General features: G+C 42.3%; 1 protein-coding gene across 2 annotated transcripts in view; it reads right to left on the reverse strand.

The window, feature by feature from the left end:
* LOC117461067 (transcription factor HIVEP3) overlaps positions 1-19,017 on the reverse strand; it is a 41,223-nt gene extending 22,206 nt beyond the window's left edge. For both annotated transcript variants that reach the window (XM_034102747.1, XM_034102746.1), the window contains exon 1: positions 18,750-19,017. The gene's annotated coding sequence lies outside the window, so the exon portion shown is untranslated. The remainder of the gene's footprint in view (positions 1-18,749) is intronic.
* Between the last annotated feature and the right edge of the window lie 3,269 nt (positions 19,018-22,286).

Raw genomic sequence — 22,286 nt, forward strand, 5'->3', positions numbered from 1 at the left:
GAAAGGGGCCTGGCCCTGAGTAAAGTCCCTAATTAGTAAGTGATATAATATAGAGCAGATAATATATCATTAGCAATTTGCGACAGTAGTGTAAACCCAACTATTATGGTTTATAAGTGTTTTCTGAGTCTTCAGCATTAGATCTGATTCACTGCCTCAAAGGCAAGATGGTCTTCTGACGTGATGAAGGAAACAGATTAGGGAAGGCAGTGAACAAACACACTCGGGGCCTCGTAGGGAGTTACAGTAAGAGAAGTGAAACAGATAATGTCAAAGGAACCTCATCTGCCTTTGGACAGCCTGACAACAGACATCAAAACATTCACGAGTGGTGTGCAAATGAAATAAAAGGGTAACAAAGCATGGGGGGAGGTGGACTGGGAGTGGATAAATATAACTGAGAACTGACATTTTCGAAAGCTGTCCTCCGTGCGCCCACAAAATTCAGTGATGCGTGGATGTCAAGATCACAGCGCTAAATCTCCCACGCAGCTTATTGTGCCCGTCGTTCACAGTCGGCTGCTTTGTGTTTGCTCTCAAGTCATGGTGCAACTGAAAAGAAAGGGCTCAAGGCAGATACACATCTTCAGCTAAGGTGATTGGAGTGGAGACAAGTTAAAGCTCAACCTCAGCCTTTTATGGTGGTTGAGGATGGAAGGTTTTGTTACCATCCAACAATGGAAACCTGATTTTATCTGCACAGATCTGCCTCCCCATTGTGGAAAATGACAACTGTGTGTCAGTCATTATTAATTATACGACATCTCAGTTCACCCATGTGAGTTTCCCCAGTGGGATGGGAATGCCTGGTTCCTTGTCCATCAGTGACTCAGTCGGTAGGGGCTTGGACTGTGAGCCGTAAGGTCGCCGGTTCAAGTCCCCGAATAGAGCTAAATATGGAGTGAGGACTTCTACTTGGAGAGATCCCAGTTCACCTCCTTCGCCCTGCCGTGGTGCCCTTGAGCAAGGCACAAGACACCCCCCCCCCCACTCTCCATTGCTCCCCGGGCACTGTCCAATAGCAGGTCACTGCTCCTAGTACTAGGATGGGTTACATTTAGGCCCCGACCACACGAGGACGAAAACGGTCGTTTGCGTTACTGTTTAGTGTCATATAGATAGACCGTTCGGCCAAACGAGGACGACCGAATACGGCACTGCGGACTGCGGAAACGATAACGGGTCCCAAGGTTGATAGAACGACATACGCAACGCTCTGGGGGGTCAAACGGCTCCGTGTGTACGCCTTATACAATCATTTTCTGATAATGATGAGGCAATAGCCCCGCCTCTCCCCACCTCTGCTGCTCACCCCCACGTCAAAGTAAACTGCACACTGAATTCAGATTATTTATCTTTCTCTCGATATGGACATAAACGCGAGTGAAGTCTAATCTGACAGGACGGAGACACGCAGCTCTGCTCACCTGCAGCTCCTCCCGCTGCAGCAAAACACACACTTCAAGTCAGATCATCGCCCTTAGCTATTTTTAATTACCTCTCAAACTCCCTAAACTAGTTATACATTATTTATTTTTTTTTCTCTCTCTCTCTCTCTCTCTCTCTCTCTCTCTCTCTCTCCCTCTCTCTCTCTCTCTCTCTCTCTCCTATCTCTCTCTCTCTCTCTCTCTCTCTCTCTCTCTCTCTCTCTCTCTCTCTCTCTCTCTCTCTCTCTCTCTCTCTCTCTCTTTCTCTCTCTCTCTCTCTCAGCTGCATTACTGGCCTGTCAACAGACACCAGAGGCTCCCCTGACCATCAGCGACTCGTCAGCTGCCCTTCAAACCCAGAGCGATACACAAATGCCATGTGTGTTTATGTGTTGGTTTCTCTGAAAGTGGAGGTGTGTGTGAGAGCATGTGTTAGGGAGAGAGAGAGAGAGAGAGAGAGAGAGAGAGAGAGAGAGAGAGAGAGAGAGAGAGAGAGAGAGTGCGAGACAGAGAATAACAAGATAGGAGAAAAACAGTGTTGAGAAATGCGTGGGAGAGACGCAGAGACACAGGGAGAGTGAGAGCTCTTGGACATGGTCATTTCGTCTTCTCAGCGCATGGCTCCGACCTAGTGGGTGACTCTATCTGCCAACTGAGATAATCTTATGCTGAATCTACAGAATAATGTCAACTATAACCTGCAGTGAAGGTTGCTTACTGCAATTTTTTACAAAATTATTATTGACATAAATACAAACGCTTAATTCACCAGAACATGTTTTCTAACTTATCTCTGGAGTGTCTGGTCAAGATTTTGAGATTCAATCTGATCATATTATTTAATATCTCTTTCCACACTCCCAAGAGATTATTCCTTTGACTTTTGCTGACAATGTATTCTTTAAAAGATCCCAGTAAAACGGCATGGATGGAAATATTACATCAAGTATTTTTACACAGTTTTATCAGTGTAACATATATGTAATTTGCCTGACTCACCGAAATTGTTAAATCATCATGCAGCTTTACTTCTGATCTTATCTTTACAGTAACAGTTGTTTACAAGACATAGATACTTACTGTACTGTAAACACAACGTCAAAAAGGATTAAGGTGTCAAGAGGAGTGTCAATACTTGCACGCTGCTTAGTAACAAAACGCCAGGGACAAGCAAACACTGGCGTCCAATTTCTTCACCAAAACTCTCACTACAAAGAAGTCTGTAAAATAAGTTATTTGCTATAAAAACATGAGATCCAACATTTCGGTACAAAAAATAAATACTCTGAAACCTCCTTCTCTCTTCCTGCCTCTCCCCACCAACCTGCTCATCCTCAGAGCTGCATCCTCCTGCATGTGTGAGCCTGATCATTTGAATACAAAGCAGAAAACAAAGAGGTCCTTAAAATAGAGATGCTGTGGCTTTCAAAGAAGTACACTGCAGATATAGAGCCAGAAAAGAAAGATAGAGAAAGACAGTTAGAGAAGGAGGCTTATGGCGGGAACGTGAGACACTGTATTGATGTAGGATAGGTGGCTGGATGCATTGATTTCCTGTTAGTCCTTACCCGGTTACGTACGGCTAATTTGTCATCCAATACAGGTTGAAGCTGCAGTGTCCCTGAACATGCCTTAAGTCAGGCTTCACTGGCCTCCCTGTATGGAAATACACACTCATCATCATTAAGTTACCTTGTAAAATGTTCTCCATTGAGTGGTTAGGGTTAGTCATGATGGCCCAATCCCAAACCGCCCTCTACACCCTGCCCCTACACACCACCCCTTCGTTCGCGCGGAGGCTCCGCCACATTAAGTGCTGTTCCAAACCAATGAGTGTGGAGAGGGAGTGGGTTATCAAGCCCTCAAACAGCGAGTCTGCATCGGTGCTGACTGGAGAACGGTCTCCACCTGCCCGGACTCAACGCTGTGTGTGTCCGTCAGGAAACACGCTGTTTACTAGTTCCAGCAAATATCCACTGATAAATTGCGATGTTAACAACCTCATGATAACCTCGTATTCTTTTAACTTAGGATCATACCTGTGTTTAGTCTAGAAAAAGGTAAATGTGTGCATTTTATTATAAAGTTGTGTATATTTACAGACTGTTGCAAAAACTAAGAAGCTTATAAACATCAGGTTTAAAGAGCTTTACAAAAAAGTAACACAATTAAAGATGTTGGAGTTTTATTTTAGTTATTAATTGTAATTTTTTGTCAAAGAGATGCTGATTTGAAACCGTTGTCACATACAGTTACGGCATTTCCTGTTTCTGCCGGAGAGAGGGGAGGCCGTCCCAAAGCTTGCTGCTGTATTTACTCCCTCCATCTGACAGGAGGAGCCTCATGTGTCACTCCACGGAGTTCACTCCGTCACGGAGGGGGAGTGTGTAGGGGTAGGGTGTGGTTTGGGATTGGGCCGATATCTCAGGGTAACCTCAATTACAGCAGACTGAGGATTGGGTTTCAAGCGGTCACATGATGAAGCACTTTGTCTACAATTATCAGTACTGATTGGATAATACCTGTTTGTACCTGCTGTAAAACAACCAATATATCTGACAACCTGAAATCACATGCCTATTAATAACAACACTAACCTAGACTTCAATGTCTACTTTTTACCAAAACAATTCTGGTCATTCTCCCACTTTATATCACTGTGTTGATGGGATTTCCATAATTTGAATGCTGTGAATTTACTGCCTCTGTGGTCAGTGCGGTCCAATTCACCATGCTCCAGAGGATTCAGCTATGCACCTTTTTTATTGATCTCTGTCAAGACACAATAGATAACCTCCAAATTGGAGCGGATTTTGGCAGGAATGTGTATGTGTATATGTTTATTATAAAGTACAAGGTGTACAATTGTCCAGTTTGTTGGGAGCAACTCAAATGTGTTCTCACAAAGTTCCTGATGACTTACTTTTCTGATGTATCATCTAACTGAGGGTAATTGAAATCTCAATGATGTTTGCCAAAGAAAAATATTTTGAGGTCAGAGCCCAATTGTCTTTCAAGCCATTAACAAAAATGTAGACATGCATAAAAGACAAACAGAGATTCATGTTGCTTGATTTCCTGCAGCCTCAATCTCTGAAACAGAGACTATACATGCTACACTGCAAGTGATATAATCAACAAGTCAGTAATTGAATTCATTTCAACGAGAGCCTACATCGAAACCCGAAGACGTGCTTGGTAAACAAGCTCGTCAGCTGTCTTTTTGTGGTCGACAGCTGAGTCACTCAGGTTCAGTCAGTTTTTCAACAGGCACTATAAAAATGTCCCAGGTCTTTACAACAGTTTTGAAAACACAAAATGTGGAGAGCAGTTTTTTAATATATTTTTTTCAGTAAATGTTTACTTAATTATTGTTCATCCGTGGTTTTGATCATTCTATTGTCTTAAATATGATAAATAATTATTAAAAGGACTATTTAAAAGGGTAAAATAATATACGATATAATTTGCCTGTTTAAAATCATTACATTGATCGATTAGCTTCTCATAGTACTCATGACACCAGTGAAGATATCAAGCATTTCAGGTACTGAACCTACGAATGAAATGAAATACTAACAGCTTACCTTTCTGGAAATCTAGCAATGTGTTTATAATACATTTATATAGCAGATGAGGCAGTCATAAGCCCAAACCCACAAAACTTAAACAAATGGCAAGACGAGCCCTCTAGTGAGAGTTTAAATCTAATCTAAAAACCACAAAAATCTAATCTGGGGGCTGGCAAGTAGGATAACTTTCATTGGTGAAGCAGTTGGACTACAAAACATAGAAAATCCCAATTATTGAAGGCGGTTGGGTGAAGAGCGAGCTCACCAGCTGAGGTTTGTGATTATGAAGAGTGTAGATCAGGACTGTTTCACATCCAGTGACATCTCTCCCTTGATTTTATGGTCAGGCACACACAAATAAGCACCAACACTGCCAAAACCACCAACTGTCACAAACATGACAGAATCACAGTCTTGTCAGGCCGCAGTTCACTCATTGTGGTCTGGTAAGACTCAACAGGCGTTTAAGAGACATCGTTTCAAGTCGGCTGCTCAAAGGAAAGTCTGGCCTTCGCTCAGACATCAACATAAACCTTCTCTCAGTTTTAGGGTTCAATGGTGTAGCGCAAGGACATCATTTTCCCTGTCTGACTTTATATTGGCTTAGATCAAGTTTAGAAATGTTATATTTAATGAGTAGTCAAGCTGCTCTGTGAAGCTTCAATCAGGCAAGGCAGTTGTTTGAGCTGAACACTGTTGTTAATATCACCATCTCCACCTTAGTTTAGCCTGATAGCATGCCAACAATGGTATTGATGATGTGCTGATGACCACAACAACAACACAATCCAGTTCAATAGTTTTGCAGATATTGCACACATTCAAATGTATGGAATTGTAAAGCAATCGAGTGAATAAAGATGTTTTAATCAGGCCCAAAAACGTTAACTGGCTGAAAGAACGTAAATATTACTGACAATATTACAAGAGGATACAAATAAACTGACATTAAATATCACCCTGAGACAAAAAGGACAAGACTAGTTTTGCTTTCTAACTTTTTTAGGAAATCTTTATACAGGCTTGTTTGATGACACACTAACTAAAGTAGTTAGGGCTTGGCAGAATACAATTGAACCCAATGTAAGCCATGAAAAACTGCACTGGGGATAATCTGATAACACTGTAGTTACACAGAAAAGCAATAAACAGTGCATTACACAGACTGATGGGATGAAACACTGATACTCTCTGAAAAGGAAATGAAGCTTCTGACTTTTGCGGCTTCACTTGAGCGAGAGAAGAAGAACATTTTGCCCTCTCCCCGTCCTCGCTGCCACCCCAAAGCCACAGAGAACCCCGTCCAAAACACATAACAATGACCGATAAAAGAAAGAGTGTCACAGGCTTAGCAACAGGGACAGCTCGCTCTCACAGGACGAGAGACGCCATCCATCTTACAGTCTGAGAACACAATATAATGCTTCACATTGACAACTGATATCTCCAATGGAATTTAGCTGGACTCAAGATTTACAATCGAATTGGGGGGGATGAAACCCTCTTTAATGGTCACACTTGCAGAGCACACAGTGAAATGTGTTCTCTGCATTTAACCCATCCTAGTACCAGGAGTCTAGTACTAGGAGCAGTGGGCAGCTATTGTACAGCGCCCGGGGAGCAATAGGCGCATTCACACCGCAGTACTTTTCCCACAAAGGTTCATGAGAACTCTTTAGTTCTCATGAACGTGGCGTGGTTTGCATTCCACCCAGCCAATCAGACATAGGAACCTTTTTCTCCCACGAAAGAGGAAAAGGGGGTAAAAAAGGTTCTGATGAACTCATTTTTGTTCCGGCTCTTTTTGGTGTGAATGCGACATTTCGGAACTATATAGGAACTAAAGTGGGAAAAGTACTGCGGTGTGAACGCGGCTATTGGGAGTGAGGGGGGAAGGAAGGGGAGTGAGGAGGGGAAGGAAGGGGGGGGGGGGGGGGTGTCCGGTGCCTTGCTCAAGGGCACCACGGCAGGGCAGGAGGTGAACTGGGACTTCTCCAAGTAGCAGTCCACACTCCATATTTTAGGTCTGGTCTGGAACTTGAACCGGCGACCCTACAGCTCCCAGTCCAAGCCCCTACTGACTGAGCCACTGCCGGACTCAAGTTTTACAATGTTGTTAAACCGCTGGTCATAAAGACAATTTTCAAATTATTTATTTTCTCTTGTTTTTAAACATGCAACAATGTACTTTATGTGTGTCTCATCCTCTTTTTCGCTTAGAGACAAATTGATTTCTCCACTCTGCACCACCCCCCAGCCCCCCAGCCCCCCAGCCCCCCCGCCCTCTTCCCTCCACAAAACTCTCGCTGGGTTTTTCCTGATCTCCCTCTTCTGTGTAATTTAGGTACTCCCACCGTAATGGACACCCTACTCAGGGACAGTGAGTGGGAAACCAGCCCCGCTGCTTCGGATACTTTCAGAGAATCCTGATCAGCTTCTGATATAAATACATACAGAGTTACAGACCATAAAACCAAGAAAGAGAGGGAGGAGAAAACGGGAAAAAGAGAAGTTAAGGGAGCTGCTACCAACCCGCATGGGAGCCTGCCTGCAGACCTCCACTCTCAGGACAGTTCCGGTGCAGACCTCCACTCTCAGGACACCTCCACTGTCAGTACAGGAAGTGACGATTCTGACGAGTTTTTTCCCCGCCCACCGACGGACTCGTTTGATGGAAGTTTTCAAATCACAATGGAGACTCATCACGGAGGTGATGAGTCCGACCACCGTGCACTTTGGGTCGGCCTTGGTCAGGCCCGGACTGGCCATCGGGAGGACCGGGAGGTTTCCCGATGGCCTGGCCTGTTAAGTGGCCTGCTGGCCTGAGGATTTTTTTTTGTATGTATGTATTGTGAACGGAACGCTGCGCAAATGTGGGTCTGACTCTGCCTCACAGAGGGTGACTGGCTGTCTACATGATGTGGCCTGCCGACATGGCCACTTTCATACAGATCATACGAATGCCCTCGATTGGTCTCTGTGTGTCATTCAAGCTCGGGAGTGTATGTATGTGTGGCGCGAGCGAGTGAGATAAAGCGCGCGCACCGGTTACGTGTATTGTTGTTGTTAGCATCTGGTGCTAGCTAGCGGCGCTAACGGATTTAAGGAGCTTTTTCAACAACAAGGTGGAGGAGAGTCCTCTCCTGTCATACTGAGAGACTGATAACTACAGCTCAGGTGAGGTAAAGGACTCTGAGTGTTTAGATAGTTAAGTTATCTCAGTGGGTCTCAAACGGTTTGGTCACCATTAATGTAAACACATATTTCCATTTGAGGGGTGAGTGATTAGTAAAATATGCATGCATAATACAAAAAAAACGTTAACTAGGTGAAAAAAGGTAAGATAAACTATTAAAACTTGTTGAGAGCTAAAACTAGTCTTTGCTGCTGCCTCAAATAGGAGCACTGACTGACAGTTTGTGAATCACAAACTGCCATTAAGCGTTACCTTCTTAACGAAATCTACTGACACAAAGTACTTCTTTTTCTAGTTTTCATGTGTGTCAGTGCTATTTTATGTTGTATTAGCGTGCATTTCCTGTTCGGAAAGTGGTGCTGTACTGAGAGTAAACAATACAAGGTGTCCCTATTTTTATATATATCTATATATACTTTATGTATATAATAAGTGTCAGTACGATTTTTTTTGTATTTGCGTGCATTTCCTGTTCTGAAAGTGGCGCTGCGGCTGTACTGATAGTAACTACAATACAAGATGTCCGTATATATGTGTATATATATATACATATATACATATGTATTATATTAAGTGTCACGATCCGTCAGGATCCGATTTTATTTTGTATTTGCGTGCATTTCCTGTTTGGAAAGTGGCACTGTACTGATAGTGGTGATTTTATTTTGGAATTCTTAGCATGCACTTCCTGTACTGACAGTGGAGGTGTCCTGAGAGTGGAGGTCTGCACCGGAACTGTCCTGAGAGTGGAGGTCTGCAGGCAGACCCCTCTCACCAACCGTGCAGCTCCTGGTCTCCCTACAGATGTGGGTGTCAGAGTGAAATATAGCGATCACCCTGGGGCCAGAGATGCACCAGAAGCACCGTGTGCACGCCCTAAAGCAACCTCTCTCTCTCCTCGCGCCCCCCCCCCCCCCACCTCTTCTTTGGCCCAGCAGCAACCTGTCAATCAGCTGACATGAGGGCAAGACGGGCGTCCTCAGAGGGCAAGACGGGCGTCCTCAGAGGGCGAGCGCAGTGCCATTAAGCATATTAGAGTTGCAGAGTGTTGATGAAAAATCTAAGTCTGCAGTGACTAAGCTGGGGTTGCTCCCTAGCGCTGTGCTGACGGTGCAAAGCGGGGGGAAAGGGGAGGAGGTGGGGGACTACCTGGGTGAAAACACTGGGACTGCTGACTGTTGGAGGTTGTTGAGGACAGGAGGATTACATAATAGAAATCACTGTAACACCTCCAACAGAGGGAGAGCTTCTGACAGCATTCTCTGTCCTTTCCCCTAAAATATTTGCCACTGTGCATTTCACAAAGCCTTGGTCTTTGTTATGGCTGTAAGTCCTAAATCAGTTAAGATTTATATAGACGTGCAACAGTTAGTCTACGTATTGATAAGTCGGTTGACAGAGAAAAAATTGGCAACTATTTTGATACTCAATCATTAAAAGATAAGCTTTTCAGGCAAAATAGTATTCAGCCTCTAAAATAAATCATATTTAACTTAATATCTTTGGGTTTCGAACTGACTATACAACACGAAAAATCACCTTTCTGAAATGTATTAGAGAAACTCTATTAGAGTGCAACAGTGACGCGTCCTAAAACCCGGAAGTAAACTCCTTCCGGTTCCTTCGACAAAAAAGCAATACAATTTCTCCATAGGATTTTGGAAAATAGCTCGAAATAAGTTCTGTAGTTGACACACATTTAAGAGATGGATCACGTTTTGTTCAGCCGGATAATATCCACATGTCTACCCTACTTTTATCATTTTCGAATCATAAATCTAGTCGCCAGAAGCAAAATGCTAACGTTATGCTATAAACGAACTACAGCAGGGTCGCTGCTTCAACGTCACGCAACTTAAGATCCATATACAAAAATACAGATTCAAAATTGTACAAGTTGAAGCGTTTGTTTTAACAGTTTGCAGGAGGCAGGTACTTGCTTTTAAGCAGAACACGGGGGGAAACAAACGGGAGCGCTTACGTGTTCGGTGTAATGACGTACAACGGCTTCGACAACTTCTATAGTCCTATTCAGCCACATGTTAACAACCATTGTTTTTCAGACACGTAAACTCTTCAAAAATCACCAGCGGGGTCACTGCTGATGTATTTAATGTCGTAGAACAAAACGTGATCTGTGTCTTCAATTTGTGTCAACCACAGACCTTATTTCCAGCTATTTTTCAAAATCCTATGGAGAAATTGCATTGCTTTTTGACGAAGGAACTGGAAGTGGTAAAATGCTAACTTACTTCCGGGTTTTAGGACGCGTCACTGTGACACTCTATTGATCAATGATTAATAGGAACGAACCGGCAGCTTCTATGACAATTCAAATAATCACTGGCTGTTGCACAACATTTATAGAGTCCACATAATTTCACTTCACTGTTATGCCCCTTTAGTTTAGTATATGCGTTGATGCGCTGCAGATCCTTCCTTCACAGAACAGGAGGGTACAGGATAGAACATGGATTGATGGATGGACCCTTTGTGCAGGAGTAGGCCTATCATGCGTTAGCCTCAACTATTTGCTGTAATTCCTGTCTTTTTCCTCAGCTTTACCACAACCCATCCATCCTTGCTCGCCCAAAAGGTGTTGAAACCTTCCGCTTTAGCGGATAAACATGAAGCCCTGTGAGGACCAGCACATGCTTTTTTTCCTTATCATATTTATTTTCTCAAATACACATAGGCGAGTCTGTGTCAGCAGCTCTGTGTGGCAGAATATCTACAACATGTTCTCTTCCATCCATAGCTTCCCAAACAGAAGGATTTATGCTGAGCAGCACCATCAGCTGACTGTCTTCAACTGTTAATCCACCATGACAGGGTGACAAGACACAGGATTACTTCAGGGCATTGTGTTTGATCCTGCCTGAGATGATTCACCTGCAGTCTTACCTTTTGTTTGACTTAGGCTAATAGATTACCTCCGTGTCATCAGGAATTAAAAGATAAAGACAAACATTTAAAAAAGAAAATACAGTTATATAACCTCATACTCGTCAAATGACTGCCAATATGTCGTCAAAGTATGTGTTATAAACCACAGTTTTCCAAACATTTAAAAAGGTCTGCTTTTTAATGCTTTGCAACTTTAGATCTTTGGATAATATATATCCTCTACAATCAGTTTCTGTTCACCTCAGACCAGATGTATAGTTAATGAGCTAAACATGGAAAAAGCTATCAGTATTATCCATTAATTTGACCTTCGATTCTGTTGAGACTAAGTAGCCTCCTCTGTTCACTAAATGCCTGATAAAGTAGACAGTATGGCTGCAACAAACGATTATTTCAGTGTTGATTAATCTGACAATGATACATTTGGTCAATAAGAAATGTCAAATAAAACAAAACATTATTTGGTAAAGTTTAGGATGACATCTTGAAAGCCATGTTTTTGATGACCAAAAGTAAAAAAATATGCAGTATTATAAATGATAGTTAGAAGCTGGAACCAATGTATAGAATGTATTTCTCTACATTATTTGAAACAATTCTATCGATGATCGAATTTTTCTGTCGATTGTTTAAAACCTGTTCTTTTTTTCACGAAACTGTGTCTCAGGGCTTCTTAACATTTTAAAACCTATGAATGTGTCATACCCGATTAACGGGAAGAAACTCAGTTAACTGACAATACGAACCATTTTTACTGAAACAAAACACAAGTCTCACAAGAAGCGTCTAAATGAGCCCTGAGTGAAAAAATGCTAACACACTTAGCACAGAACTCATGTTAAAATAACCTTATTACTTATCGTATCTGCACAAACAAGATATCGATAAGCAAGCTGAGATTCTACAGGTATTAGTATCATCACTGAGCGATCAGAACTCGTGGCAAAATGACAACAAACAACAACAAAAATGTGCTGTACGGGACCAAATCGGAAAATAAGTCTTACAGTTGCTGTGTTCTGATCAAAAGTTGTGTTCAATGGCATTAAAACGATAAAATCGCTGCTGAAGGTTAATCCATAGGTTAATCCAATGTGTCTGTGTCACTTTGAAATGATTACTGATAATCCATCATTCCATTTTTATGTCAATAACGGAGTTTTCATATTAGCTGCTAATGATAGCTACCAGAGTGTATCGCAGCTTCCGGTTCTGGGGCATTCTAGCTGTGCATCACTCATTCACCAATGGGTAATGTTTAGATGGATTTTTAGGAACTTCCCCTCGATTCTATTGGCTCTAACGGTTAAAAAGAGATGTCAATCATCAAAATCGAACGAGGGGGGACAGAGATATGGAAAATGCACCCAAATGACCCCAGAAGTTCTTGTTTTTTCTAAATCTCTCTAAAAATATCAAATTTCACTTGTTTTGCATCAACCTTGATACAGGGTACTTATTATGTTATAGTTTGGATTCCTAAAGCTTTTAGTCTACTATCCCATCATTCAAGGGTGGTTTTCACTATAAGTAATGTTTTCTTTTTGGACGGACACTTTTCCAAAAATGTTTACTAGTTCAATCTGAATTTACTTTAAAATAAAAAAAATCTATATCGATTCTCACTTTTCTACATCCAGCTCACAGGTTTATCATTGCTTTGAGAAAACAGAGTATTAATTTACCCCTTTTAAAAAGGGAAGATATAGTCATTTGTTCTGGGAATGTCATTTTTGAGCCTGAGACCTGAAAAACAGGCTCAGGGTTAATTGACGCAACATTTCAGCTGAACACTCGAGAAACTCACAGCCTTTTCTAGTCCTATTCAAAAGATGTGGACCTGCAGGAGCAATCCTCTTTGACTCATTGCTGCATTCTGTTTCCTGTCTTGTCTCTCCTCCAGTCCATGTAGCTGTTTTAACTCCCCGTCTATACATTTTTTATTATCAAGTAAGTAAATTCCCATATGTTTGCTGAATTTAAGTTGCCATGCGCTGTGTTCTTCAGGTTCATTCCCCTATATTTAGCAAGAGCAGCAGTGCACTTTGCAACGTTAAGGCATTTACTGGTGATTGGTTTTACAAAATCGCCACTTTTTTCCATCTCTTGCAGAATAATTGCAGGCTATGAAAGACCTTTCCAACACATTGGCACAGTACAACTGTACGATAGTGTGGAGAGGTTTGGCACTGCTGTACTTGAATATGACAAGCAATCTGATTTTATTGAAGTACAGTGGTAGCCTGTGTTCTGTCTCTAGACCAAGCTAGGAAAGTTGTCTGTAGGAATGCTCATGCAAATATTGACCTTCAATTAGGTGTAACAGACGCCCTCGCTTAGGGGCTGCAATATGGACGCATCAGCAAATACATCGAACACATAAACATTCACAGAATATATATAAACATGCAGAAACATTCAGTGTACACAAACAAATCTTGTGTAAATACATCTTTGTTTGCAGTGTGACATAAAATGTAGGACAACAGCGAGACCTGAAGGTTTTTAAAGTACCTTTCCACCCTCAAACAGGATGCCCGTACAGCATCAGAAGCATTGCAAAACCACAACAAAAACGAACAATATCCTACCCCAACGCAGCACACAGACCAAACTCTGTAGATGTGTGCCCTTTAATGGGGTTAGAAGCAAAAATGACCTTCCCAAGTGAAGACAGTCGACCGCACTCCTGCATAATTAATCTAAAATGAGGTGTTCTTTAAATGACCTTACCTGACATTGTCAGGGCACAGCAGGCCTTCAGGGATTATGCTGTAAATAACAAATGCACATGCATGTGTGTCACTGCAGACAGCAAACGTAGAACTTGTTTCAGATATTTTTATATACGAGAATCTTGTCCAGAATATCAAAAAGGAGTGTGACTCAGAACTCCACACAAGCCAACACATTTCATAGCATGAAGGCTCACCAGGTGAGAGAGCCCCTCAAGGCTGAGCTGTTTCACCGCAGACTGACAGCACCACAAGAGACTAAACACATCTGGATTAAACTGAAGGCTGTTTCACAGATTTCACAGGGCTTTTAAAGAGTGCTTCTTAAGGAGGGGGTCCAGGGGTGAGTTTAACTGCTCTGCTTCATGGGCATGGCCGGGGAGGATTGTGCTGGGCCATCGCCTGCTGCCTTGATTTGTTCGATATCCGCGGCAGGGTTGGAAGGATTTTCCGCCCAAAGCCCTCTTACCCTCCCGCAGAGCAGAAATCCCCTCCAATCGTTACTCGCAGTTACTGCAGGGACGCCTTACTACTGAAACACAGGACTCCAGAGAAGAAGGAGAGAAAAGGAAAATAAATGAGAAGAGTGGAGACAGAGGGAAAGGAAATGAAAAGACAAGAGAATAAACAAGGGGAAAGGAGAAAAGTGAAGAAGACACACAATGAGATGAAAGGGAAAGAAATGCAGAGGAGAAGAAACACAACATTTAAAAAAGGAATAAGGAAAGAAAACTAGTGGACAGGAGAAGATAATGAAGAAAAAGAGAGGAGAGGGAATGAGTAGACAGGAGATAACACTTAAGGAAAAAAAACAAGGAAAGGAATCATGCTCTAGAGCAATAATAAAAAAATCGAAAAATGTATTCACTGGTAAAGTATACTAGTGTCTCTCTTCTTCTTCCTTATCCTCCCCCACACTATACATCACTCTCATTGTCATGGCGCTCAGATACACAGCAGGGGCCGAAATGTAACTTAGGAAGACCTTTTTGGTGAGAGTAAAGCAAAATATAGAACAGAACACAACGATTATTGTGGTGAGACACCTACAGAATGCAATCTGTGTAGTGTGAGTGTGTATCATGGGAGCCAGAGAAAGAAAGCAAAGATTTGAAAGAGGCTCGAAATATAATACCTCGTCTGCTTCACCGATCAATGAACACACTATGGCTAATCTTTCAAGGCAACACAGATGCCTTACTAGAAAGAGAGGGACACACCCGACCTCCTGAGGGCGAGGTCTAACTCCTTCAATCAAATCTAAATATACAGTAATTGATAAGATACTGCATGTTTTATTACTTTTGTTTCCCTGCGGTCCGTAGCAGCCTCTCTTGACCATTACACAAGCCTCACCGATGAGATCCTATCTGAGCCCTCTGCAGACATACCTGTGGTAAGCAGCGAAGAAGCTTACAATCAATATTGCATAACAAGGCTACTGGGGAAAGTGAACACCTGCACAAAAATGCGCTCAATGTTGATTCAAGAAGAACACAGATTACAACATGTACAGAGAAGAATAAAAGAAAATGGAAATCCAGTGAAAGGGACAAATTATGGCCTTGTGAAAAGTTGGAGTAATGTTATAAACGTATGGCTTATTCTGAGGCAGGATTTCCATTACAAACAGCATATCCCCTCCACATTCCTCCTGGCTACCAACTGTGCCGAAGGAGCTAATGATGAACTCTTACGAAGGTCAGTGTTAGAATGAGTAACCGCTCTGCTTTGCGTCCTCCCTCCCTGTCAAAACGTGCGCCGCCTGTAGTGTCACCCACATACTGTATGCATCATTACATAACCTGGGCTGACACACATGGGAGCGATGCCAGGCCGGCACACTAACACACATATACACACTGTCGCTCTCTGGCAAACACAAGGAAATTCTATCTGCGTTTGAAGGGGCAGCCAACACACTGGCCAGGGCGAGAGGTTGAGTCGAGGCCAGACGCTGAGGGACGACCGCAACCCCCTGACACACACACATACACACACACACACCCAAATGACACAAAAAGCAGAACCACTGACTCCAGTGAGGCCATGAAACTAAATGACATATATTCAGAATACAATAGAACTGATTGCACATACTGTATTTTGTGCACTAACAATTATGTTCTGTACAGATTGTGTACAGCGACCTTGGGTCCCTTGAAAGGCGCTATAGAAATCTCAGTTATTATTATTATTATTATTACATGACTTTAACATCTTGTTTTGTCAGTCCAGAACTAAAAAGATATTCAATTGAATCTGATCAAAAACATCAAATTGAGAAAAGCCAGAAATCTCCATATTTAATAAATGTTTCATTGGAAATGTTCAAAATAAAAGCAGACGGGCTTTTCAAATAGATAAGAACTATTTTACTATAGATTGTGTTTGTTTGTGTATCCAAAGTCTTGTTCCTGGTTCACTGTGGTCTCCCAGCACTACACTGGCTCTATTCTTCTCGGGTGCTTCAGAGTACAGAATGAATGACCATCAGCAGGGACATAAAAAGGTTGTGTCCACCAGCCACCAGGATTTTACAGCCTTCACTGGATGTGTGCCACTCTGTGTGTGCCTATTTGTCTTGTAGGAGAGTGATAACATCCCTCTTTCATGCTCATGCAGAGAAAACAAAACTTTAATGCTCATACATGCTTTTTCATACTTTGCGGAATCTGTGAAACCAACAGTTGTGCGTGAAGAAGAACACCCTGCCAACTCACACGCCTGTTCACTTTTTCTACAAGGTCACACCATCTGTTTAAGAATTTCACATCATGGGTTTAAACATAACTGTCACTCTTACTCATAAAATAACAACAACTACGGATCATCCCCTGATCCTTTGCGCCAGTGAGGCTGTGTTTATCAGTCCTTCTTATCTGGGGAGGTGTGTCTGAATGTCTGAGCAGGGAATCCACAGGACCCGCTGCTGATGGCATCTCATGCATTTACTGTATAGCAACACGTCACCACCTGCCAGGATAGTGTGTTAGAGATAGAGAAGTGGAGAAGGTATGCCACAGGACTGAAAGTAGGGGATACTTTATAAGGTGTTGAGTGGCCTTTTTCATGTGGCAGCGGTGAGTATGGACAACACCAACCTGCCTGACTGACTGAGGTCAAAGTAACCAGACACTGTGTGTGTGTGTGCCTAGAGAGTTATGTTTCTCTTGAATTGTTCCTGAACAAACTCATTGCGTAGGTCTACAGCCACGATACTGAATACCAGAGCTTTCTGTAATGATCTGGCACTGTTAAACTGTGAACTAATATGAAAACAGGTTGTACAGCTACACAGATTATAGCACATTCACTTCCAGCTTTCCACAAAAGAAAAGTAATTATCCTTAATGAGGCACCTTCTAAGATTGCAGCCAAGTTACAATGGTATATAAACATCAAAGTAAGTCTGATTCACAGCTTTTATCCCCGTCCACGTTGAAACCATAAATGGCAGTAATCCCCAAAACCCAGATTTTTTTTTTTTTCAACGATCAAATGCTTCATGATGTCAAACAATCTTGGACATTTTCAAAGAAAATGGAGCAATGCTTTCCTTGGGTGCCTGCTGAGCTAGCGCCTTTCTCCAGCCAGCACCACAAGTGGTCTTGATCCAGGCCAGAGTGGAGTACTGTAAGGCTGCTACTTTGTGCTGATTCAATAAGAAATAATTGCATATTGGCCTTTCTCCACTCAGCCCCCCTCACCACCACGCTCTGACACTTTACTGTATTTCTATGCTGTAAGTTACAGAGCAAGACTGCATTGCTGATTTTTTTTTTTTTTTTTTTTTTTTTTTTAAATCTACATTCCCTTGGATTGGGTGAAATAATTCCATTGAGGAGATATTAAACCTCCACTGATATTTAAAATAAAGTATTTCTCAGCAGCACCTAGCTGTGGGGCACACAGCTGCGTAACCACTGTGGTTACCTTCTGCAGAGAATCACACATCCTTTACCTCACTTCCTGCCACACTAAAGACACAAAAAGTGCAATGACTTTGTCTGGCATCAAACATCTTATTTAATTTCACCTGATGAATGTTATATTAATGTATCGTCACAGCACAGCAGGCCATGCGTAGAAACTTAAGGAACTGACAGTTAAAGATAGATGTAAGGAAATGACCTAACACCGTGCACACGTCAGGCAACAGTCATTCAGTGTGTCAGTATGCAAATGCCCATAATACAATAACATACATTATACCCTGATATGTAAAGATAAACCCCGTGCCTGACTTTAAACCATGCAGTCAAAAAAACGAATGGAGTGATTAAACATCCGTCAAAATAAAACTGTTTGGCTCAACTTCACCCATCTATCACATAACAGAGTACAAAAGCATGATGTCATCCCCTGCAAACCTGCCAAGTGTAGGTTTATCCAGTTTCAAATAAGTTCACAGGAAGGATTAATGGGGATCTTAAATGTGCGGGTGCGGGTGCGTGTGTGTGTGTGTGTGTGTGTGTGTGTGTGTGTGTGTGTGTGTGTGTGTGTGTGTGTGTGTGTGTGTGTGTGTGTGTGTGTGTGTGTGTGTGTGTGTGTGTGTGTGTGTCAGTCAGTCCGCACTGTTGCTCTCATCAGCAGGTTTGTTATAAAAGACAGACGTGATGAAGCATACGCTGTCAGCTGTGTGTGTGCAGCGCTGCACGCACTGTAGTTTCTCCAAAAAAAACCTGAACTGATCCTCTGTCTGCAGCTCACCATAGCCTTTATCCATCACATATCATCATCACAACACACATAACGAGGCACCTCAACTTCATGCCCCGCTCTCACTGTGATAGCACGGCTGGGATCATGCGCTCAACTTCTCACCGTGCAACTCCTCAACGTGACAGCCGCAGCAACACAAGGGAAACTAAGTGATAGGCAGGCAGTGGTGTTACGGTGTAATATTTACCAGCTTGCTGCTACAGTACGGGCGCTGCAGCCATTTATCCCGTAGCGAAAGGGCCAGAAGGAGTCCGCATTTCCTGGATTGCGATGCTGGATAGAGCCGCTCTCCGCGCCTGCGTTTGTGGGGGGGGAGAGCCGGGGGGGGGCGGGGTGATTCCCGCTGCTGTGTCAGACCGGACAGCGATGGCACATTCAGCTGATCGCCACAACAAAACAACATCTCGCCCTACGCGAAACACACTCCGCGGCTCCGCACCACCCCGCACGGCAGGTCCGATGGGTGCCGCCCCCCTCTCTGCCTCCACCAATCAACAGGCGCTCCGAGCCCGCCTCCTGATTATTATTGAGGAAACGGAGGCAGCCATTGGTTGGAAAGGAGAAGTTCCTGGTCAATGCTTTTAATTCTAATTAGCCACCTCATTCTTTAAACCAGGATTTGGAACTGAATGAGGTAGCACCCTTTGATGTCAGCTGGTTTACTTCAGTTTTTTGTCTGATATTGCAGCAATATCTCATCCACACATAGAATATGTATACCACCACTCACATCCAACTCCTAATGAATAGTCTTCCCAAAATTGCAGAGATGTGCAGACCTTCTTTCTGCACACTACCCGAGCTTATACATGTAAATGTTTCAAACCTTTTGAACCTGTGTCAGTTTGTCAGTGAATCTGCTTTATATTGTGCCTCCAGCCCTCAAACTGCTCTTCAATGCAACCATCATTGACGAGCTTAGATTAATAAATATAAAATATTAATTTGAATGCACTAATTTAGATCTCCGCTTGTATAGGTAGACTACATAAACTCAATACGATCGTACAAATAATCGTTCTGATCATATTTCATGACTCACTTGATGCTTTTCCTTCGCTCTTTGTTGTCACACAAATGTTGGCAACAGCTATCAATATGTGATTTTAAACACAACATCTTCTTTGTAGCATTAATGGTTAAGCCAAATGAGGACTTTCCAACTCTGGAAATGGGACCATTGAGTAGATGTATTGTTTCATTATTGCATATCACTTCTAAATGGTTGCTGACATGGCATTACACACAATATAATGGAGGTCAGGATTGAGGCCACAATCAATTAACCCCTGGATGACTGTATGAACTGTTAAGTGGTCACAGGCACTGTTTGTTTGCACACAGCTCTTAGTGATTTTCCTGCTGATCTGATGACCCTGTCCATCTGACCCACTCATACCATGAGCCCGATGAGGGTCGGTTTCAGAAAGAATGCAGAGAGTGGCTGTTACTGATGCATCAATTGAAATCAAATTATGCTTTTAAAATCATCATAATATCCTCTCTGCATGTGAGCTTTTATATCTCGTATTTTTAGAGGTGTGTATGAATCTGCATCTAGTCTAAAGTCTTTGTTCTTGATGTTGAGAGCAGCTCCACAGCAAAGACAAGAGGGAGGGAAAGGAGAGGAGAGATGGAAGGGAGGGAAGGTGCGAGAGAGCTTTAAAAAAAAAAAGAGGAGAGGTGAAAAAGACAGTGAGAGACAGACATAGGAAGGAGTGCAGGGACACGCTGTGGTGTGAGCACTCCGTACTGCTACAATATGACTCTGAAGGCTTATGTAACAGGACTGGCCTGGCATTTGGCTCACAGCAGACGCCGGCACTGACTGTTATATAACTGCATTAGCTGCTCCTCTGAGCTGGGGGAGAGCATGTGCACAGGAGAGCCCCACACACACATGAACACACTCAGATTTCCCGACTGTTAGACTTCCAGCTTAGTGACTTTATTGCCAGAGAATAAAAGCAATCAAACTAAATTAGAAAAACACTAAAGGTCCAGTGGAAATGGAGCAATTAATTAGAAACAAGCTGATAAATGAATGAAACATTTTACTCCCTAGACACTAGCAAAGAGTCTGACAGGCATCAGCATCTTCACTTCCTTTCATTGAGCAACACGTTTCCCATCCTGAAAAGCCTAATTGGGGTTTAATGTTTGGGAAATGTTTCCAGTGCACATGCCATATGCCAGCAGGGCTCAAATTCAATTAGTTCCCCTGCATGCAGCACATCATGTAATGGGCATAGGTCCCACTCTTAAAACCCAATTACACCTCAGACAGGCATTTCCAGTCATCTGTCAAAGAGGTGGTCAGGGATGTGCAATCCTCTCATATAACAATGCTTATACAAATCAGGAGCAGCTGTACTATTCAAGCTTCATTTATTGTTTAAAAAAGAACACTGAAATAGTGTGATCAGCTTTGTCTCTCACTGGCCTTATTCTTGAGAAGAAGGCAACAAGCAACTTGACGCTGACATTTCGACTGATGTTGGAAAAGTGAAGCACAGATTAAGGTCAGGGATAACACTGCAAGTGTTAACCATTGTTTCAGTCAATCTGAAATTAAAAATTCCAGGACGCCAAGCATGACTGCATAGCTAAGTGGTTCAAAATCAGCAAATTACACTGATCTCTTATTACAGCGACAAATTGCATCTGATGATAACAGAGGAAATGAAGGTGGGATTTATGACACTGAAGTCAACGGCCAAAGACGAGTGTTTTAAATCTAGACTAGGAGAACAAATATAAATTCATATTAGTACACCTCACGATAACAGGGGAAATAAAAGTGTGATTTATGACACTTAGCTAATTTGTTCTCGGATGCTGTTGGCTGTGTCCAGTGGCTGTTACATTTCAGATGCCTAATGGAAGAGTATAGTGCAAAGAGTTCTTTAGTCTTGTGAAACGCAGTCTGGTTCTATAAATATATCTAAATCACAGAGAAATAAAAAATAAGAGGTACGTTTACAAGTTCCTTAAAAAGTAAAGAGTGAGATTGTGTTTGGACTAGCCAATAAAACTCAAACAAGATGAAAAAAAAAACAGTTGGTGGAGAGACTGCTACTGTTAGCGACTGGTTGGTTTGTTTTGGCTCATTTTGTGTAGTCTTTTTTTTATTTATTACGTTTTCTTAGTTTATTTTTAATTACATTTTGTCACTTGTAGAGAGTGGAGGTTTTTGGCCTCTTGACCTCTAATTTCTTAATTGTTTATGATTTTGACTTTAAACAGCATTTTATGTTGAAATAAACTAAAATATTATAAACATTTGTGCAGTTTGCATGTTCTGCTTTCAAGTGTGGTGCAGGAAAAGTGAGACAGTCAGTGTTCAATCAGAAAGACTGAAACTTGAGTTTTTGTAATGGCACCAAACACTTTTCTGTTTTGTTTCATGTTCGTTGCTCTAGTTTTTGTAATTCTTTTAGTACATTTATTTTTCTCAGGCAAATGGCAAAACAACCATATAGTTATGAATGTTTACATTTGATTGATGTGCTTTTCCTACAGTGTCAGGAAAGCCTTTGTTTCCTCCATGCCATGCAAAGGAAATGAGAATTTATTCTCACAACTAAACTGTGACACAATTCATCAACTCAGGATTGCCATGGATAGGCTGAACGAGGGGTGGTGTTGTGGGCGAGTTGAAAGTCGACAGGAGGTTGTGTGTCCTGAACAGTTCCAGACAGTGCCAACTGGTCTGAGAGACGGT

The sequence above is a fragment of the Pseudochaenichthys georgianus genome, chromosome 16 (assembly GCF_902827115.2).
Source record: "Pseudochaenichthys georgianus chromosome 16, fPseGeo1.2, whole genome shotgun sequence".
In the NCBI taxonomy this organism is placed as follows: domain Eukaryota; kingdom Metazoa; phylum Chordata; class Actinopteri; order Perciformes; family Channichthyidae; genus Pseudochaenichthys; species Pseudochaenichthys georgianus.